Source organism: Lactuca serriola, chromosome 6, assembly GCF_051521515.1.
Source record: "Lactuca serriola cultivar US96UC23 chromosome 6, Lser_US96UC23_V15, whole genome shotgun sequence".
NCBI classification, from domain to species: domain Eukaryota; kingdom Viridiplantae; phylum Streptophyta; class Magnoliopsida; order Asterales; family Asteraceae; genus Lactuca; species Lactuca serriola.
In genome coordinates, this window is record NC_136413.1 from 30,200,120 (window position 1) to 30,222,376 (window position 22,257).

General features: G+C 40.2%; 3 non-coding genes across 3 annotated transcripts; all 3 read left to right on the forward strand.

Moving 5' to 3' along the window:
* The first annotated feature begins 378 nt into the window (after positions 1 to 378).
* LOC145060779 (small nucleolar RNA R71) lies at positions 379 to 485 on the forward strand. Its single transcript, XR_013686963.1, has one exon. It is a non-coding gene; the product is annotated as a small nucleolar RNA R71 (small nucleolar RNA).
* Positions 486 to 8,500: 8,015 nt separating this feature from the next.
* LOC145060780 (small nucleolar RNA R71) lies at positions 8,501 to 8,607 on the forward strand. The gene has a single exon (XR_013686964.1). It is a non-coding gene; the product is annotated as a small nucleolar RNA R71 (small nucleolar RNA).
* Positions 8,608 to 16,621: 8,014 nt separating this feature from the next.
* Positions 16,622 to 16,728, forward strand: LOC145060781 (small nucleolar RNA R71). Its single transcript, XR_013686965.1, has one exon. It is a non-coding gene; the product is annotated as a small nucleolar RNA R71 (small nucleolar RNA).
* Positions 16,729 to 22,257: the final 5,529 nt, after the last annotated feature.

Sequence of the window (22,257 nt, forward strand, 5' to 3'; positions counted from 1 at the left end):
TCCCCACTAGAGTAGCACACTTGAGCTTTTCTGTTCCCAAACTCATCTACATTGTAGTCCTTGGTCAAGTGTGGACCACTGCATCTCTTGCACCCCACTCTTATGGCATGTATCGACTGGTCCATTTGTGTTATCCTGCGATCCATGTTATTCAGCATGGCCATGACAGCTGCAATTTCTTCAGTTTGGGCCCCTCCACCGCCTTTGATTCCATCTTGCCTTGGGTTGTGGTATTCGCGAGAGTGCTTCGCGAATTCTTTAATTAGCTCCTTGACCTCCCTTGTATTTTTCTTTGTCAACGGTTCTTGAGAATCAAGGAGTTGTCTTGTCATCACATTGACCCCATCATAAAAGATTGACATCTCTTGCTGCACATTTAGGTCATGTTGAGGGCAATTTCTGAGCAAGCCCTTGTACCGCTCCCATGCTTCGTATAGTGACTCCCCCGCCTGTTGCTCAAAGTTGGCTATTGCCTTCTTGAGTTTGGCTATCTTGGATGGCGGGCAAAACTAGTCCAAGAATTGCTCACGCATTTGAGTCCAAGTGGTGATTGTACCCGGTGGGAGTGCTTTCAACCACTCCTTGGCAGCTCCTTTGAAAGTGATGGGAAGCATCCTAAACAAGACTGTGTTTCTGTTGACATTTGGGACATTGAAGTAATCCGCAATGTCGTTGACTTCATCTAGATGCTTAAAAGCATCCTCATGATCTTTCCCGAAAAATGGGATGTCCTTCAGTGTGGTCAATATGTGTCCCTTCAGCTCGAATGTGGCAGTGGCAGGTATTGCAGGTTGGACTAAACCGGGACCCACATCTTCTCGGATCCGCTTCTTGTAAGATCCCATGGACATTTCTTCAATCGCTGCCATCTCGTTCCTTGGCTCGTTCTCGGGTTCGCTTGTGTGTTCTTCAAATTCTGGCTCGGTATCGCTTTCGGACTCGGTTTAGACGGGTGTATGATCCAAATGCTCAAGATTTCTCTTGTGCCTCGCTGATGAACTTGACTCTCCTGTCTTCTTTCCCGACTTCCTAGAAAAAGCTGACTTCAATTCTTGCAAGGGCGTCTTTTTCTTGTGAAGTGCAAACTCGGGGTCTTCAAGTGGTGGCACCAAGTGTGTGTTTGAGCTTGTGGTTATGAACTCCTGCAACTTGCTAAACTAAAAACATAAAACTGAACTAAAATAAGAAAAACTAACTAAAAACTAAAAATTTAGTTTTCTATCTGTCCACGTTGTGGCAGGTATTACGCCACGTCGTGGACTCTGTGTCTGACAGAAAATTTTTATTTTGCTGAAAAATTAACTTTTTGTGGTTTTTATTCCACAAAAAAGGATCGATCAATTTAATGCAAATAAATAAGCTAAAAACTAAGTCGTTCCCCGGCAACGGCGCCAAAAACTTGATGTGCACAAAAGTACTCACTAATTTTAATATTTATAACCTAACAAACTTAACTAACTATGCACTTATAGGCAGTGTACCTAGTCAGATTAGAGTATAGCTTGGGTAAGTCGGGTGTCGATCACAGGGAACGGTGTTCTAATTAATTTACTTACTATTAAATTAACCTAATTTATTAACAAGTTTAAAAGGGGTTTTATCTGGTTTTACAAGATCAGATGAACTTAAATCAAATTCAATAAATAAAAACACACTCTTGTTTAGTTTGAATCCACTTCTCCCTAATGGCTAGCTAATGATTACATATTATTAAGTTGGTTTTTAGTTGTATTAGTAATTTAGTTCTAACTTACCAATAATTAACTAATTCATGTCAAACCATGTATGTTCAGACATAATTAAACATAGAACTAATTATGAATGTAAATATGCTATGTAAGATTTGTTGTATAAATGCAATTATGATCACAATACACGTTCTCTAGCACAGCTAAGCTTTATTTATTCTAATTACTAACTAAGATTGGTCAATCCTAGCTCTAACAATTCAATGTTCACTAAATCATTAGGTAAACAGGTTCATGCAGTTTAATGGTCACTAAGCTACATAGAACATGCAATCAAGCAATTAGATAAACAAATAATAGCATGCTAGGTTATTCAAATCAAACACAAGCAATTTTTACCAACTAAACTTAATCCATAAGCATATAACTATTCATAAGTTTAATGCTTCATCTAGCTAAACAAGAGTAGCTAGATTCAGCTGCTCATCATAGCAACTAGACCAACACAACTAAAAATAATGAAAGACAGGTTCTTATTTAACTGAAATATAAACCTTTACTCCTTTTGGTGTTGAAAACCCTCTTCCAGAACCTTTCTTTCGCTCTGAATCGTCTCCTGGAACTCTTTTCTTCTACCAAAAGCTTTTTTTCTTCGTAATAATCAGGAACACTTATATAATCTTCAAAAGCCCGCGCCACGTCGTGGCCAGATGTGCCACGTCGTGGGCTTCAAGCAATCTGTATCCTCCAAGGAAATCCTCCGCGTCGCGATGTCTATCTTCTGGAAAACCCGTGCCACGTCGTGGGCTTCATCGCCACGTCGTGAATTAAGTGTTTATTGTGAATTTATTATTTTCTTGTCTTTCAAGCCTCCCATGTTCCACATTTTGGCACTTTTGGTCCCTCTCTTCGAGAATCCTTTATATTGACTGAAAATAACAATTTAAAATTATAAGTATCATTATTCTAAACATATTATCAATTTATTAATAAAAATGTACTTAAATATTGCCTAAAAATAAGTATAAATATGGCAATATCAAAATACCCCACACTTATGCTTTGCTTGCCTTCAAGCAAATTTAAACTTAACTCTTAATTACTAACACCACACAGAACAATCTGCCTCTAGTTCAGCCATTATGCCAAGACCTCAACGCATGCTTTTGTGTCTAAAATATTCCTAAAGTACCCCCATACTTTAAATACTCATAATCTTCATAAACACTCGCCCACTTTTTCCGAACAATGCTCATTTTATGCAACCCTCCGAATCCATCCTCAGAAAACCTCCTTATCCTCAAGGTATTTTTAGTTGAGCAACCTAAACATACATAATCTAGAATTACAATCATTGATACCACTATGGAGCTCTTTTGGAATTCTTCATTTCTTTGACATTTGATCTTTGATTTCTTTGAATTCACCACCTTATTTGATTTGATTTATGGTATCTTCAACTTTTGAATTTCTTGGAATTTTGATCTTTTGATCTTCACTTTATTTGCTCCAAAATTCTTCACACTTTTCTCGTAATTATTATTATTTTTTTTTAACATGTACCTCACTTTTTCACTCAAAACCTACATGCTTAAGCAGAGACGCTCAACCTCAACCTTTATTGGTTAATGATAATAATTTTCCTGGATACATTTCAGGTTTAGGCTGCTAAACATATTGCATCCCTCAAACTAAGCGGGGTTATGTTTTTGTTCCATGATTTCACTAAAATAAGGGAGGCCACAAATGCACTATAACGTATATTGGCTCAACTAAACATTTGAACTTTCATCGGATCATCCCACATAATACTGGCAATTATAGCTCAAATTATTATTACTAGATTCAATTATTAAAAATTCAAAATTTTCAAAATTTTCAATTTTTACTATCAAATTCTATGATTTTCTATCAATTTACTTTTTCTACCCCTACCCCACACTTATTTCATACAATGCCCTCATTGTATGCATAAAAATAAATCAAAATTAAAGAAAAGGGAGAAAAAGGAACAGACTCCCCTGGGATAGTGGCGTGAGCATCTCCAAAAGTGTGGAAAACGTGCATTTGGATATGGACTTCCAAAAATAGAAACTCGGTGTAGAACTGGTTGAATACGTAAACAAACCACGAACATTACTTGAAACTTCAATTCTTCAAAGTGGGTATTTGTAAAGAGAAATGTGGGCAATGATAAAATGGGACACGTCGTGGCAGGTAACTGGTCATGTCGTGATATGGGATGAAAGCGCGAACACAAAAATGCTGAATTTCTTCAAACTGCAAGAACGCCACGACGTGGCGTAAGGATTCCACGTCGTGGAAACTGGGCATCAGCAGAAAATGGCTTATTTATTTTATTTACTCTAGCAACTTTGACCAATGGTTGACTGGTTTCAGACTCTTCTATACAAATATATTTCCCAACTATAACCTCTCTCCTACTAATATACCCCACACTTATCTTGAATTGTGGGTTCCAACTCACGACTCTAAGCTTCCTTGACTAGACAAACACGACTCGAAAGTTAACCTTTTATGCTCCTTAGAATTCCAATGCTAATCTGAAAAATGGAACAACCCAAAAGAAATAAAAAGTAACATCATAGTTTAAGAATGTTTTACATTACACACCAATTTCAAACATAAAAAAAACTACTCAAAAACAAAACAAAAGAAAAAGAAATAAAATCAATCATCATCTTGATCTTGTGCTCCACTTGGCCCTGCCCCGTCATTCTGCGGACGCCATAGCTCCTCCCATGTCGGAAAATAGGGATACTGTGGTGGCATAGAAGGTGGTCGGGTCACACCTAAATGTGAATAAATACCCTCAGTAAGTTGGGTATGGTAAATGGCATGCCCCTGTAGATTATCCAAATACGTTCCCACCCGACTCTGAAAAGGGTCAGTGGGCACTCCCTGCACATACTGCGAAGCAGCACATTCCCTCTCGACTTCACCTCTAGCCCGCACATTCCGACGCTGCGGTCTGGCTGGTGGTTGCTGTCCCGGCTGCACCTCCTCTTGCTCGTCATCTATCGGCGGTATAACAAAACGACCCCCGATATTCACCACCGCCCGCATAACACCCAAGACTTGAATGGTCAAGTCTGTGTCTGGGAATCGAGTAAGATTCCTCACAAAGTCATGGGTCAAAATATGATATGACCTAGCCAGGCGAGTAACCAAATGCCCCCCCAGTAATCGGGCTCCCGGGCCTAGAATTGGCCGCTTTCTTCCCCATGAACCTCGCCAACATATAAGGTAAATCACAACAAACTCCCAGGGTAATAAGAGTCCATAAATAAAACAGATTCTGAATGGGGACTTTATCACCATGATGCTTGTGATTTATTGAAAAAGTGATAAGGCGGTGCAAAAATCGGAAAACAGGATTCCGAATTTGTGACTCACTCGAGTCACGAGTGTTGTACTCATGGTTAGAAATGCCCCACCAGAACTGCACATCCATAATACCGGGAGCAAAATCCCAAACACATCCAAGCAAGAACGGAATGAAAAACAGAGATTGCGTCTCCACTTCTGTATAAAGCCCCATACGCCAAGCGAATTCCCGAAGACTACACTCTCGATACACACCACCCAAACGAAACACAAGTGCCCGGTTGTAGGTAAAATCAATAGTGCGTTCCTCGAAGCATACGGTAGAGAAAAACTCTACCGACAATTCCCGGTACACGGGTTCTTGAATGGCAAATAAATTCCTCCACCCGTGACAAGTGAAAGAAAACTGATCTCCAACATAAGTCTTTGACCAATAACGTCCCAACTCAGCTACCATTCCCACTCCACCAAGCCATCCCTAATCGATAATTGGGGCTATTGCAAACTCCCTATTATACAGCCATCCAAGCCGATTCTCATAAGTAGTTAGCAACGGTCGGGGAATGTTTTGAGGAAACTGGTATAAGGGATGTATGCTTGCTACATCTATCGGGTTTTCCTCCTGTGGAACAGCTCGTCGTGGTCTCATTTCTGCATACAAAAGCAAACCAAAGCAGCAAACAACCAACACATTAAAACAATATAAACTTGTTTCACTGAAGTCACGACGTGGCCAGACTACGCCACGTCGTGGGCCGCGATCGGTCACAGTTTTCGGATCGGTCCATGTGCATGCCGTATCTACCAAAATTAGTGCTTGGGGTTTGTTCCTATGGACATTTAAGGGATATTCAATCTAAAATCAACCACTAGATTCAACCAATTTCGTGAATCATACAAACCCTAACCATGAAAACTTGAAATTGGAAGAACTAACTACAAAATAATTAGTAAAACACATACCAAGTAGATTAATTGGGAAGATCTTGCAAGGAAATTGGAAGTAGATTAAGAAATTGGATGTGGGTTTATGTTGTTCCCGTTCATGCGGCAGTCTTCAAGTGTGATTGGGGCTTATTGGTCAAAGGGTTTTAAGGAAATGGTCCCCCCCTGAATTTTTAAAGGCCACGACGTGGCTGGCTATGCCCACGTCGTGGACCTTAAATCTGCTTTATGGTCCCGTGTTTCCATTTCGACCCACGACGTGGCTGGCTATGCCCACGTCGTGAAAACTGCGCAAATGCAAAATTTTAATAAAGTCTAACATATTAACTAATTACTTTGCATGTCATTCATTATTTAAAGTTCCCTACAGCTAATTCTTTACTAATTTTCAGTTATTAGATGATGAATTGATGTCTTTCCTAGTTTCAAAAAAAATTAAAAGAAAAGAAAAGAAAATGCAAACCAAACTCGGGTTGCCTCCCGAGAAGCGCTTCTTTTTCTTGGAGTCTTGAGCTGGACTCCGTGCCTTCTACGTTGAATCTTCGGAAGAGTCCACCATTAAGATCTTTTGTTCCTTGAACCGCCGCTTGTAAGCTTGAACTCGTCTTTTATATGCCTTCTTTGAATTCTCCTTTTTTTCCTTGCCCTCTTCTTCAAGATTGCGTTTTGTGCCCTTAGTTTGCTCCTTGCACTCCATAGCATCCTCCTCTTCTTTCACCACCGGCCTTGTTACTCTTGACGTGACATCCTCTTCATCACTTGTCATTTCCTCATCCTCTTTGCTCACCCAAGAAAGCGGACTCTTGTAAGCTATGACTTCAATCAAATACGGAACAGATGCCCTCGGTTTTGTCCTTTTGAGTTGATGAATTGCCTTTATCTCTTTTTCCATAAGCTTTTCCAGTTCCTTCAGTTCATTCTCTTCATTAATTGTGAACACCTCTTCTTTATCTTCTTGAAAGTCATCTTTTATCCCAAAGACTTCTTGTTCATCTCCAACCCTCAAAGTGAGCTTAGACTCGCGGATATCAACAAGGGCTCCAACAGTGTTAAGCAATGGCCGACCAAGGATTATTGGAACATCCGGATCTTCTTTCATGTCCAAGACTACAAAGTCTATTGGAAAAACAAATTTTCCAATTTTCACCAAAATATCCTCCACGATGCCACGGGGTTGTGTCACCGAACGATTCGCCATGTGAATCTTCATTTTTGTAGCCTTCATCTTCTGAATCTCCAATTTTTGATAAAATGAAAAAGGCATCAGATTAATGCTAGCCCCAGAATCGACTAAAGCATTAACCTTCATTTTATTCCCAAACTCACATGGAAGAGTGAGGCGTCTAGGATCCCCCATCTTTTCTAGTGTTTCTCCCAACACAGCTTTTGAAGTTCGTTCACTTAGAATCACTGTAGACAGCTTCTTTAATTGCCTTCGAGTGTCTATCAAGTCTTGCAGTAATTGCTGGTTCTCGGGGGTTTTGGATAAGGACTCGACAAATGGGGTATTAATTGGGATCCCCTTCACGTGCTTTACAAACTCTAAATGCTCCTCCTCCAGTTGACTGAGTGTAGCTCGGGTGGGAAATGGCAAAGGTGGATGATAAGCTGGAACAGGCTCAAAGTATTTTTGATCAGACATGCGCTACGTCGTGGCCGGAGGAGTGCCACGTCGTGGCGAGCCTGGTTCAACAATTTTTCCACTTTCGATCCTTGATTTCTTGGGTTGCTGTGGTTCTTCTTCCAATGCCTCCAGGAACTCAGATATTGCATCTTCTTCAGTATCGATGGCCATTACGTGAGATTGGGTCTTTACTTCGGGATTCTTCGGGGACAATTTTTCATGAACTAGAGTGGCTAGTTGACCAAATTGTACTACAAGGTTATGGATGGAGGCTTGCTGGTTCTTTATCAAAGTTTGTTGTTCCAAAATGGCGGAATCAGTGGCATCGTGTCTCTTTTCCGAAGCCTCCATAAACTTCATCAAAATGGTCTCTAGGTCGGGTTTCTTCTCGGCCGGCGGCTGCTCCTTTTGATAAAGGCCTCGACCTGTCTGCCTATATTTCTCTTCTTTTTGCTTCTTATACTCTTCATATGGCAGCCACTCCTTCTTTGGTTTCCTCCAGTCCTCATCAAACTTATCCCCACTAGAGTAGCACACTTGAGCTTTTCTGTTCCCAAACTCATCTACATTGTAGTCCTTGGTCAAGTGTGGACCACTGCATCTCTTGCACCCCACTCTTATGGCATGTATCGACTGGTCCATTTGTGTTATCCTGCGATCCATGTTATTCAGCATGGCCATGACAGCTGCAATTTCTTCAGTTTGGGCCCCTCCACCGCCTTTGATTCCATCTTGCCTTGGGTTGTGGTATTCGCGAGAGTGCTTCGCGAATTCTTCAATTAGCTCCTTGACCTCCCTTGTATTTTTCTTTGTCAACGGTTCTTGAGAATCAAGGAGTTGTCTTGTCATCACATTGACCCCATCATAAAAGATTGACATCTCTTGCTGCACATTTAGGTCATGTTGAGGGCAATTTCTGAGCAAGCCCTTGTACCGCTCCCATGCTTCGTATAGTGACTCCCCCGCCTGTTGCTCAAAGTTGGCTATTGCCTTCTTGAGTTTGGCTATCTTGGATGGCGGGCAAAACTAGTCCAAGAATTGCTCACGCATTTGAGTCCAAGTGGTGATTGTACCCGGTGGGAGTGCTTTCAACCACTCCTTGGCAGCTCCTTTGAAAGTGATGGGAAGCATCCTAAACAAGACTGTGTTTCTGTTGACATTTGGGACATTGAAGTAATCCGCAATGTCGTTGACTTCATCTAGATGCTTAAAAGCATCCTCATGATCTTTCCCGAAAAATGGGATGTCCTTCAGTGTGGTCAATATGTGTCCCTTCAGCTCGAATGTGGCAGTGGCAGGTATTGCAGGTTGGACTAAACCAGGACCCACATCTTCTCGGATCCGCTTCTTGTAAGCTCCCATGGACATTTCTTCAATCGCTGCCATCTCGTTCCTTGGCTCGTTCTCGGGTTCGCTTGTGTGTTCTTCAAATTCTGGCTCGGTATCGCTTTCAGACTCGGTTTAGACGGGTGTATGATCCAAATGCTCAAGATTTCTCTTGTGCCTCGCTGATGAACTTGACTCTCCTGTCTTCTTTCCCGACTTCCTAGAAAAAGCTGACTTCAATTCTTGCAAGGGCGTCTTTTTCTTGTGAAGTGCAAACTCGGGGTCTTCAAGTGGTGGCACCAAGTGTGTGTTTGAGCTTGTGGTTATGAACTCCTGCAACTTGCTAAACTAAAAACATAAAACTGAACTAAAATAAGAAAAACTAACTAAAAACTAAAAATTTAGTTTTCTATCTGTCCACGTCGTGGCAGGTATTACGCCACGTCGTGGACTCTGTGTCTGACAGAAAATTTTTATTTTGCTGAAAAATTAACTTTTTGTGGTTTTTATTCCACAAAAAAGGATCGATCAATTTAATGCAAATAAATAAGCTAAAAACTAAGTCGTTCCCCGGCAACGGCGCCAAAAACTTGATGTGCACAAAAGTACTCACTAATTTTAATATTTATAACCTAACAAACTTAACTAACTATGCACTTATAGGCAGTGTACCTAGTCAGATTAGAGTATAGCTTGGGTAAGTCGGGTGTCGATCACAGGGAACGGTGTTCTAATTAATTTACTTACTATTAAATTAACCTAATTTATTAACAAGTTTAAAAGGGGTTTTATCTGGTTTTACAAGATCAGATGAACTTAAATCAAATTCAATAAATAAAAACACACTCTTGTTTAGTTTGAATCCACTTCTCCCTAATGGCTAGCTAATGATTACAGATTATTAAGTTGGTTTTTAGTTGTATTAGTAATTTAGTTCTAACTTACCAATAATTAACTAATTCATGTCAAACCATGTATGTTCAGACATAATTAAACATAGAACTAATTATGAATGTAAATATGCTATGTAAGATTTGTTGTATAAATGCAATTATGATCACAATACACGTTCTCTAGCACAGCTAAGCTTTATTTATTCTAATTACTAACTAAGATTGGTCAATCCTAGCTCTAACAATTCAATGTTCACTAAATCATTAGGTAAACAGGTTCATGCAGTTTAATGGTCACTAAGCTACATAGAACATGCAATCAAGCAATTAGATAAACAAATAATAGCATGCTAGGTTATTCAAATCAAACACAAGCAATTTTTACCAACTAAACTTAATCCATAAGCATATAACTATTCATAAGTTTAATGCTTCATCTAGCTAAACAAGAGTAGCTAGATTCAGCTGCTCATCATAGCAACTAGACCAACACAACTAAAAATAATGAAAGACAGGTTCTTATTTAACTGAAATATAAACCTTTACTCCTTTTGGTGTTGAAAACCCTCTTCCAGAACCTTTCTTTCGCTCTGAATCGTCTCCTGGAACTCTTTTCTTCTACCAAAAGCTTTTTTTCTTCGTAATAATCAGGAACACTTATATAATCTTCAAAAGCCCGCGCCACGTCGTGGCCAGATGTGCCACGTCGTGGGCTTCAAGCAATCTGTATCCTCCAAGGAAATCCTCCGCGTCGCGATGTCTATCTTCTGGAAAACCCGTGCCACGTCGTGGGCTTCATCGCCACGTCGTGAATTAAGTGTTTATTGTGAATTTATTATTTTCTTGTCTTTCAAGCCTCCCATGTTCCACATTTTGGCACTTTTGGTCCCTCTCTTCGAGAATCCTTTATATTGACTGAAAATAACAATTTAAAATTATAAGTATCATTATTCTAAACATATTATCAATTTATTAATAAAAATGTACTTAAATATTGCCTAAAAATAAGTATAAATATGGCAATATCAAAATACCCCACACTTATGCTTTGCTTGCCTTCAAGCAAATTTAAACTTAACTCTTAATTACTAACACCACACAGAACAATCTGCCTCTAGTTCAGCCATTATGCCAAGACCTCAACGCATGCTTTTGTGTCTAAAATATTCCTAAAGTACCCCCATACTTTAAATACTCATAATCTTCATAAACACTCGCCCACTTTTTCCGAACAATGCTCATTTTATGCAACCCTCCGAATCCATCCTCAGAAAACCTCCTTATCCTCAAGGTATTTTTAGTTGAGCAACCTAAACATACATAATCTAGAATTACAATCATTGATACCACTATGGAGCTCTTTTGGAATTCTTCATTTCTTTGACATTTGATCTTTGATTTCTTTGAATTCACCACCTTATTTGATTTGATTTATGGTATCTTCAACTTTTGAATTTCTTGGAATTTTGATCTTTTGATCTTCACTTTATTTGCTCCAAAATTCTTCACACTTTTCTCGTAATTATTATTATTTTTTTTTAACATGTACCTCACTTTTTCACTCAAAACCTACATGCTTAAGCAGAGACGCTCAATCTCAACCTTTATTGGTTAATGATAATAATTTTCCTGGATACATTTCAGGTTTAGGCTGCTAAACATATTGCATCCCTCAAACTAAGCGGGGTTATGTTTTTGTTCCATGATTTCACTAAAATAAGGGAGGCCACAAATGCACTATAACGTATATTGGCTCAACTAAACATTTGAACTTTCATCGGATCATCCCACATAATACTGGCAATTATAGCTCAAATTATTATTACTAGATTCAATTATTAAAAATTCAAAATTTTCAAAATTTTCAATTTTTACTATCAAATTCTATGATTTTCTATCAATTTACTTTTTCTACCCCTACCCCACACTTATTTCATACAATGCCCTCATTGTATGCATAAAAATAAATCAAAATTAAAGAAAAGGGAGAAAAAGGAACAGACTCCCCTGGGATAGTGGCGTGAGCATCTCCAAAAGTGTGGAAAACGTGCATTTGGATATGGACTTCCAAAAATAGAAACTCGGTGTAGAACTGGTTGAATACGTAAACAAACCACGAACATTACTTGAAACTTCAATTCTTCAAAGTGGGTATTTGTAAAGAGAAATGTGGGCAATGATAAAATGGGACACGTCGTGGCAGGTAACTGGTCATGTCGTGATATGGGATGAAAGCGCGAACACAAAAATGCTGAATTTCTTCAAACTGCAAGAACGCCACGACGTGGCGTAAGGATTCCACGTCGTGGAAACTGGGCATCAGCAGAAAATGGCTTATTTATTTTATTTACTCTAGCAACTTTGACCAATGGTTGACTGGTTTCAGACTCTTCTATACAAATATATTTCCCAACTGTAACCTCTCTCCTACTAATATACCCCACACTTATCTTGAATTGTGGGTTCCAACTCACGACTCTAAGCTTCCTTGACTAGACAAACACGACTCGAAAGTTAACCTTTTATGCTCCTTAGAATTCCAATGCTAATCTGAAAAATGGAACAACCCAAAAGAAATAAAAAGTAACATCATTGTTTAAGAATGTTTTACATTACACACCAATTTCAAACATAAAAAAAACTACTCAAAAACAAAACAAAAGAAAAAGAAATAAAATCAATCATCATCTTGATCTTGTGCTCCACTTGGCCCTGCCCCGTCATTCTGCGGACGCCATAGCTCCTCCCATGTCGGAAAATAGGGATACTGTGGTGGCATAGAAGGTGGTCGGGTCACACCTAAATGCGAATAAATACCCTCAGTAAGTTGGGTATGGTAAATGGCATGCGTCTGTAGATTATCCAAATACGTTCCCACCCGACTCTGAAAAGGGTCAGTGGGCACTCCCTGCACATACTGCGAAGCAGCACATTCCCTCTCGACTTCACCTCTAGCCCGCACATTCCGACGCTGCGGTCTGGCTGGTGGTTGCTGTCCCGGCTGCACCTCCTCTTGCTCGTCATCTATCGGCGGTATAACAAAACGACCCCCGATATTCACCACCGCCCGCATAACACCCAAGACTTGAATGGTCAAGTCTGTGTCTGGGAATCGAGTAAGATTCCTCACAAAGTCATGGGTCAAAATATGATATGACCTAGCCAGGCGAGTAACCAAATGCCCCCCCAGTAATCGGGCTCCCGGGCCTAGAATTGGCCGCTTTCTTCCCCATGAACCTCGCCAACATATAAGGTAAATCACAGCAAACTCCCAGGGTAATAAGAGTCCATAAATAAAACAGATTCTGAATGGGGACTTTATCACCATGATGCTTGTGATTTATTGAAAAAGTGATAAGGCGGTGCAAAAATCGGAAAACAGGATTCCGAATTTGTGACTCACTCGAGTCACGAGTGTTGTACTCATGGTTAGAAATGCCCCACCAGAACTGCACATCCATAATACCGGGAGCAAAATCCCAAACACATCCAAGCAAGAACGGAATGAAAAACAGAGATTGCGTCTCCACTTCTGTATAAAGCCCCATACGCCAAGCGAATTCCCGAAGACTACACTCTCGATACACACCACCCAAACGAAACACAAGTGCCCGGTTGTAGGTAAAATCAATAGTGCGTTCCTCGAAGCATACGGTAGAGAAAAACTCTACCGACAATTCCCGGTACACGGGTTCTTGAATGGCAAATAAATTCCTCCACCCGTGACAAGTGAAAGAAAACTGATCTCCAACATAAGTCTTTGACCAATAACGTCCCAACTCAGCTACCATTCCCACTCCACCAAGCCATCCCTAATCGATAATTGGGGCTATTGCAAACTCCCTATTATACAGCCATCCAAGCCGATTCTCGTAAGTAGTTAGCAACGGTCGGGGAATGTTTTGAGGAAACTGGTATAAGGGATGTATGCTTGCTACATCTATCGGGTTTTCCTCCTGTGGAACAGCTCGTCGTGGTCTCATTTCTGCATACAAAAGCAAACCAAAGCAGCAAACAACCAACACATTAAAACAATATAAACTTGTTTCACTGAAGTCACGACGTGGCCAGACTACGCCACGTCGTGGGCCGCGATCGGTCACAGTTTTCGGATCGGTCCATGTGCATGCCGTATCTACCAAAATTAGTGCTTGGGGTTTGTTCCTATGGACATTTAAGGGATATTCAATCTAAAATCAACCACTAGATTCAACCAATTTCGTGAATCATACAAACCCTAACCATGAAAACTTGAAATTGGAAGAACTAACTACAAAATAATTAGTAAAACACATACCAAGTAGATTAATTGGGAAGATCTTGCAAGGAAATTGGAAGTAGATTAAGAAATTGGATGTGGGTTTATGTTGTTCCCGTTCATGCGGCAGTCTTCAAGTGTGATTGGGGCTTATTGGTCAAAGGGTTTTAAGGAAATGGTCCCCCCCTGAATTTTTAAAGGCCACGACGTGGCTGGCTATGCCCACGTCGTGGACCTTAAATCTGCTTTATGGTCCCGTGTTTCCATTTCGACCCACGACGTGGCTGGCTATGCCCACGTCGTGGAAACTGCGCAAATGCAAAATTTTAATAAAGTCTAACATATTAACTAATTACTTTGCATGTCATTCATTATTTAAAGTTCCCTACAGCTAATTCTTTACTAATTTTCAGTTATTAGATGATGAATTGATGTCTTTCCTAGTTTCAAAAAAAATTAAAAGAAAAGAAAAGAAAATGCAAACCAAACTCGGGTTGCCTCCCGAGAAGCGCTTCTTTTTCTTGGAGTCTTGAGCTGGACTTCGTGCCTTCTACGTTGAATCTTCGGAAGAGTCCACCATTAAGATCTTTTGTTCCTTGAACCGCCGCTTGTAAGCTTGAACTCGTCTTTTATATGCCTTCTTTGAATTCTCCTTTTTTTCCTTGCCCTCTTCTTCAAGATTGCGTTTTGTGCCCTTAGTTTGCTCCTTGCACTCCATAGCATCCTCCTCTTCTTTCACCACCGGCCTTGTTACTCTTGACGTGACATCCTCTTCATCACTTGTCATTTCCTCATCCTCTTTGCTCACCCAAGAAGGCGGACTCTTGTAAGCTATGACTTCAATCAAATACGGAACAGATGCCCTCGGTTTTGTCCTTTTGAGTTGATGAATTGCCTTTATCTCTTTTTCCATAAGCTTTTCCAGTTCCTTCAGTTCATTCTCTTCATTAATTGTGAACACCTCTTCTTTATCTTCTTGAAAGTCATCTTTTATCCCAAAGACTTCTTGTTCATCTCTAACCCTCAAAGTGAGCTTAGACTCGCGGATATCAACAAGGGCTCCAACAGTGTTAAGCAATGGCCGACCAAGGATTATTGGAACATCCGGATCTTCTTTCATGTCCAAGACTACAAAGTCTATTGGAAAAACAAATTTTCCAATTTTCACCAAAATATCCTCCACGATGCCACGGGGTTGTGTCACCGAACGATTCGCCATGTGAATCTTCATTTTTGTAGCCTTCATCTTCTGAATCTCCAATTTTTGATAAAATGAAAAAGGCATCAGATTAATGCTAGCCCCAGAATCGGCTAAAGCATTAACCTTCATTTTATTCCCAAACTCACATGGAAGAGTGAGGCGTCCAGGATCCCCCATCTTTTCTAGTGTTTCTCCCAACACAGCTTTTGAAGTTCGTTCACTTAGAATCACTGTAGACAGCTTCTTTAATTGCCTTCGAGTGTCTATCAAATCTTGTAGTAATTGCTGGTTCTCGGGGGTTTTGGATAAGGACTCGACAAATGGGGTATTAATTGGGATCCCCTTCACGTGCTTTACAAACTCTAAATGCTCCTTCTCCAGTTGACTGAGTGTAGCTCGGGTGGGAAATGGCAAAGGTGGATGATAAGCTGGAACAGGCTCAAAGTATTTTTGATCAGACATGCGCCACGTCGTGGCCGGAGGAGTGCCACGTCGTGGCGAGCCTGGTTCAGCAATTTTTCCACTTTCGATCCTTGATTTCTTGGGTTGCTGTGGTTCTTCTTCCAATGCCTCCAGGAACTCAGATATTGCATCTTCTTAAGTATCGATGGCCATTACGTGAGATTGGGTCTTTACTTCGGGATTCTTCGGGGACAATTTTTCATGAACTAGAGTGGCTAGTTGACCAAATTGTACTACAAGGTTATGGATGGAGGCTTGCTGGTTCTTTATCAAAGTTTGTTGTTCCAAAATGGCGGAATCAGTGGCATCGTGTCTCTTTTCCGAAGCCTCCATAAACTTCATCAAAATGGTCTCTAGGTCGGTTTCTTCTCGGCCGGCGGCTGCTCCTTTTGATAAAGGCCTCGACCTGTCTGCCTATATTTCTCTTCTTTTTGCTTCTTATACTCTTCATATGGCAGCCACTCCTTCTTCGGTTTCCTCCAGTCCTCATCAAACTTATCCCCACTAGAGTAGCACACTTGAGCTTTTCTGTTCCCAAACTCATCTACATTGTAGTCCTTGGTCAAGTGTGGACCACTGCATCTCTTGCACCCCACTCTTATGGCATGTATCGACTGGTCCATTTGTGTTATCCTGCGATCCATGTTATTCAGCATGGCCATGACAGCTGCAATTTCTTCAGTTTGGGCCCCTCCACCGCCTTTGATTCCATCTTGCCTTGGGTTGTGGTATTCGCGAGAGTGCTTCGCGAATTCTTCAATTAGCTCCTTGACCTCCCTTGTATTTTTCTTTGTCAACGGTTCTTGAGAATCAAGGAGTTGTCTTGTCATCACATTGACCCCATCATAAAAGATTGACATCTCTTGCTGCACATTTAGGTCATGTTGAGGGCAATTTCTGAGCAAGCCCTTGTACCGCTCCCATGCTTCGTATAGTGACTCCCCCGCCTGTTGCTCAAAGTTGGCTATTGCCTTCTTGAGTTTGGCTATCTTGGATGGCGGGCAAAACTAGTCCAAGAATTGCTCACGCATTTGAGTCCAAGTGGTGATTGTACCCGGTGGGAGTGCTTTCAACCACTCCTTGGCAGCTCCTTTGAAAGTGATGGGAAGCATCCTAAGCAAGACTGTGTTTCTGTTGACATTTGGGACATTGAAGTAATCCGCAATGTCGTTGACTTCATCTAGATGCTTAAAAGCATCCTCATGATCTTTCCCGAAAAATGGGATGTCCTTCAGTGCGGTCAATATGTGTCCCTTCAGCTCGAATGTGGGAGTGGCAGGTATTGCAGGTTGGACTAAACCGGGACCCACATCTTCTCGGATCCGCTTCTTGTAAGCTCCCATGGACATTTCTTCAATCGCTGCCATCTCGTTCCTTGGCTCGTTCTCGGGTTTGCTTGTGTGTTCTTCAAATTCTTGCTCGGTATCGCTTTCGGACTCGGTTTAGACGGGTGTATGATCCAAATGCTCAAGATTTCGCTTGTGCCTCCCTGATGAACTTGACTCTCCTGTCTTCTTTCCCGACTTCCTAGAAAAAGCTGACTTCAATTCTTGCAAGGGCGTCTTTTTCTTGTGAAGTGCAGACTCGGGGTCTTCAAGTGGTGGCACCAAGTGTGTGTTTGAGCTTGTGGTTATGAACTCCTGCAACTTGCTAAACTAAAAACATAAAACTGAACTAAAATAAGAAAAACTAACTAAAAACTAAAAATTTAGTTTTCTATCTGTCCACGTCGTGGCAGGTATTACGCCACGTCGTGGACTCTGTGTCTGACAGAAAATTTTTATTTTGCTGAAAAATTAACTTTTTGTGGTTTTTATTCCACAAAAAAGGATCGATCAATTTAATGCAAATAAATAAGCTAAAAACTAAGTCGTTCCCCGGCAACGGCGCCAAAAACTTGATGTGCACAAAAGTACTCACTAATTTTAATATTTATAACCTAACAAACTTAACTAACTATGCACTTATAGGCAGTGTACCTAGTCAGATTAGAGTATAGCTTGGGTAAGTCGGGTGTCGATCACAGGGAACGGTGTTCTAATTAATTTACTTACTATTAAATTAACCTAATTTATTAACAAGTTTAAAAGGGGTTTTATCTGGTTTTACAAGATCAGATGAACTTAAATCAAATTCAATAAATAAAAACACACTCTTGTTTAGTTTGAATCCACTTCTCCCTAATGGCTAGCTAATGATTACAGATTATTAAGTTGGTTTTTAGTTGTATTAGTAATTTAGTTCTAACTTACCAATAATTAACTAATTCATGTCAAACCATGTATGTTCAGACATAATTAAACATAGAACTAATTATGAATGTAAATATGCTATGTAAGATTTGTTGTATAAATGCAATTATGATCACAATACACGTTCTTTAGCACAGCTAAGCTTTATTTATTCTAATTACTAACTAAGATTGGTCAATCCTAGCTCTAACAATTCAATGTTCACTAAATCATTAGGTAAACAGGTTCATGCAGTTTAATGGTCACTAAGCTACATAGAACATGCAATCAAGCAATTAGATAAACAAATAATAGCATGCTAGGTTATTCAAATCAAACACAAGCAATTTTTACCAACTAAACTTAATCCATAAGCATATAACTATTCATAAGTTTAATGCTTCATCTAGCTAAACAAGAGTAGCTAGATTCAGCTGCTCATCATAGCAACTAGACCAACACAGCTAAAAATAATGAAAGACATGTTCTTATTTAACTGAAATATAAACCTTTACTCCTTTTGGTGTTGAAAACCCTCTTCCAGAACCTTTCTTTCGCTCTGAATCGTCTCCTGGAACTCTTTTCTTCTACCAAAAGCTTTTTTTCTTCGTAATAATCAGGAACACTTATATAATCTTCAAAAACCCGCGCCACGTCGTGGGCTTCAAGCAATCCGTATCCTCCAAGGAAATCCTCCGCGTCACGATGTCTATCTTCTGGAACACCCGTGCCACGTCGTGGGCTTCATCGCCACGTCGTGAATTAAGTGTTTATTGTGAATTTATTATTTTCTTGTCTTTCAAGCCTCCCATGTTCCACATTTTGGCACTTTTGGTCCCTCTCTTCGAGAATCCTTTATATTGACTGAAAATAACAATTTAAAATTATAAGTATCATTATTCTAAACATATTATCAATTTATTAATAAAAATGTACTTAAATATTGCCTAAAAATAAGTATAAATATGGCAATATCAATGCTCTGCAGGAGAATAATTAGTCGTCACAAACTTCCACTAGTCCTGCGCTCCCAAGCGAAGTTGGTTCAACACAAATCGAACCTTCAGGTTCTCAGGGCATGAACAGGTATAGAAACATCCCTCAACATCAGAGATCCATCTCATCACAGTAATCGGGTCATGGGTCCCATCAAACTCTCATAGCTTCATGTTGCTGATCTCGCGGAACATCAAAGAATGACCTCCATGAGGTCTCGTAGCTGCTAGAGCTATGGTGGCTGCGACAGCGACAACCTCGGTGACGGAAGCATAACGCTCATCAAAAGTCTCTATCAACATGGTGTTAATAGACCCGAACGTCTCTGGGATGGCCTCCCTTATTTCTATGACCAACTCGTTAGAAATGATCATGCGGATCTCATTGTCACTGGTACTCGTCCTCTCGGGGTTGCTGGAGCCTGAACCTTGGGTAACCACCATATTTTCTAAAACAATAAACACGGAAAGCATCAGGGATAGGCGAAGGCACACACAATACACATATTTCCTTGCAAGCTCCTTATCATCCTAAGATTCCTTCTTGAGTCGTGTACGGATCCGGTGCTTGCAGTAGTACGGGCCCAATACTACCTTCCACACCAACCTGTATTTGTTCCAAGTCGTCCTCTTAAGACTCTAAGTCACAAGTACTCTATCCCACATGGATATCTAACTAATCCCATAACGAGCTCCTCAACTAGATATCTAGACACTCAGCCTAGACTATTCCTTGACGCAGATCACCTCGCAAGGATCTTCACCACCCTCGCCATCCGCTCCATGCACACTAATTTTACATGATATAGGGCTCGATAGTCAGTTAGATAAATGATTCTTCCTCAAGTCCACAACCAAACAAGGACAAGAAGAAAGGCTAAATCATGCATTCTAAGGCTATAAAATCTTAACCATGTACAACTAAGCAACATACCTAGAGCAATTAGCAAGGATATGTTCAATTAAAGAAATGACCTCATAGGCTTAGGCATCACAAACACATGCAACTCTAGCTCATACTCATGAAGATACCTAGCCTAATCTCTAGCATGCAGTTCTAACAGCTCAAGAATAACTCGTACTCTTAATATAACTGACTAAGGTTATTTTGGGAAACCACCGCTTGGGCTATGGCTGATTGTACCCACTACTTCGTCTTGCTTATCTCTTAAAGTTCTTTACTCTTTTAAAATCTAAAAAATAAGTTCATTTCTCTTTGAATTTTTTTATCAATCCCTCAAACCAAGGCTCTGATACCAACTTGTAACAACTCAAATTTTCAAACAATTTTTTTTTTCATTTTTAAATTCTCAAAACATAGTTCTTAGCATTAACCCATGCCAAAATATAAGTTTCAAGTAAAAAATATCTCGAAACAGGTTAAATATCCCAGAATCCACATAAACTCTAAACATCAAGCTGGTGTGTATAATCATCCCAGTGCCTTCCCGTGATCCTGTGATGTACCTGAAGCACATTTAATCAACACTATAAGCACAAATCTTAGTGAGTTCCCCAAAATACCATATACACAAATATTTAGCCTCGCGTGGATGGATCTCAATAAGGACCCTCCGATCGTGTGTCTCATTGAAGACCTTCCGGTCTCACGTCCCGGTATGGACCCTCTGATCGTGGCTCAATAGATACACAGAATAACATAATATCATAAGTTACAAAGACAAAATACATAATAATACATAAACAGACAAGACCCTCCGGTCAGTAATGTAATTAAGACCCTCCGGTCCATAACATGAATAAGACCCCCCCCCCCCCCGGTCATATCAAAGTTACCACACAAGTAAGTATAGTGAGAAAACTCACCTCTCACTGGAAAGCAATCAATCTCACACCCGAATTGCCGGTCTAGACTCCGCCTAATTATATCACATTCATCTCTAATTAATAAATAATACTAATAACCCCAAAATGCTAGGCCGAGTCTCTCTACAAAATCCCAGGAGCGTGAAAAGACCATTTTTTCCCCCTCCTTGACCAAAAGTCAACAAAATGGCCAAGAGCTCAAAAGTCAACGAAAGTCAACACCCAGCGAGTACGCTGGGTATACAACTAACAATGCATGCATCGGGGGATCTCAACACTATGTTGCACATAGTTGGGAGTACGTACGACATACGTCTCAGATTTCCACTCCTCACTTCACTTGGTCTTAATCCGTTAAGACAAATGCTATAACTATAGATCGGAGCTGAATAAGGCCTAATACTTCATATAGTTTTGGGCTTTAAGCCTTAGCATGGCTGAACAACTCCCAAACTCACAAACTCTAATCTTCTCAAAACAAAAGTCCACATAACTCATGTATGGAGAGGTTTAGACTATCAAGTTCCCATTTTTATGAATCTAGACAACCAAATACACTAAAAAGGACAGGATATATGCTCTAAAGTTCACCAAACTCACAAAGCTCCAAACTTAGGACATAAAACCCTAATAATGGAGCCAAAACATGAACTAACACAACAATGAGCAAGTTTCAAACTTGATACCTCAGGAAGATGCACAAACAAATGTAGAACTCACATACAAGAGCTAGAAGAACAAGCTATTCTTCCTTCAAGGCTCCTTCTTCACCAAAAGCTTCACATGAACACTCAAATGAGCCACAAACACTCATACAAGCTAGGGATATGAAATTAGGGTTTGAGGGAGGTTGGAGGCTAGAAATGGTGGCTGGAAATGAGGCCACCATGTTCCTTAAATAGGGGCACACAAGGGCATTATGGTTTTACTCTGAGCCTAGTACACATAGTGTACCCTCTGGTACACCCAACATACTAGGTGGCCTCCATGATCATGCAAAGTGCATGAGTACGACGCGCGTACACATTCGTACGCCCTACGTACTCAATTGTCACCCTTTTCTCAAATAAGCACTAGTCTTGATAAATGCACGAAAGATTAAGGTCAGTGAAGTATACCCCTTTTCGGGATGTTACATGAATGGTAATAGGTCACGTTGTGAGCTTCTAGTTTTTGCATATGATCACGATCTTTCCATGAGCCATGTCGTGGAACTCTAAAGACACGACGTGGGAAGTGTATTTTCATGATTTTTATTCCTTTTAAGCTCCATTAAGCTCCCAGCTTCAACTACAGTCCTTCTAGGTTCTTGATTTTGTCATTTTCAGTCCTTTTTCTTTAAGAGTATCATTTTTTGCTGCAAAATATAATTTAACTTAGTAAGTACCAAATATCTATGAAATTAACCAAATTATAGCTTAAAATGTATTAAAATAATGCCTAAATATATGTATTAATA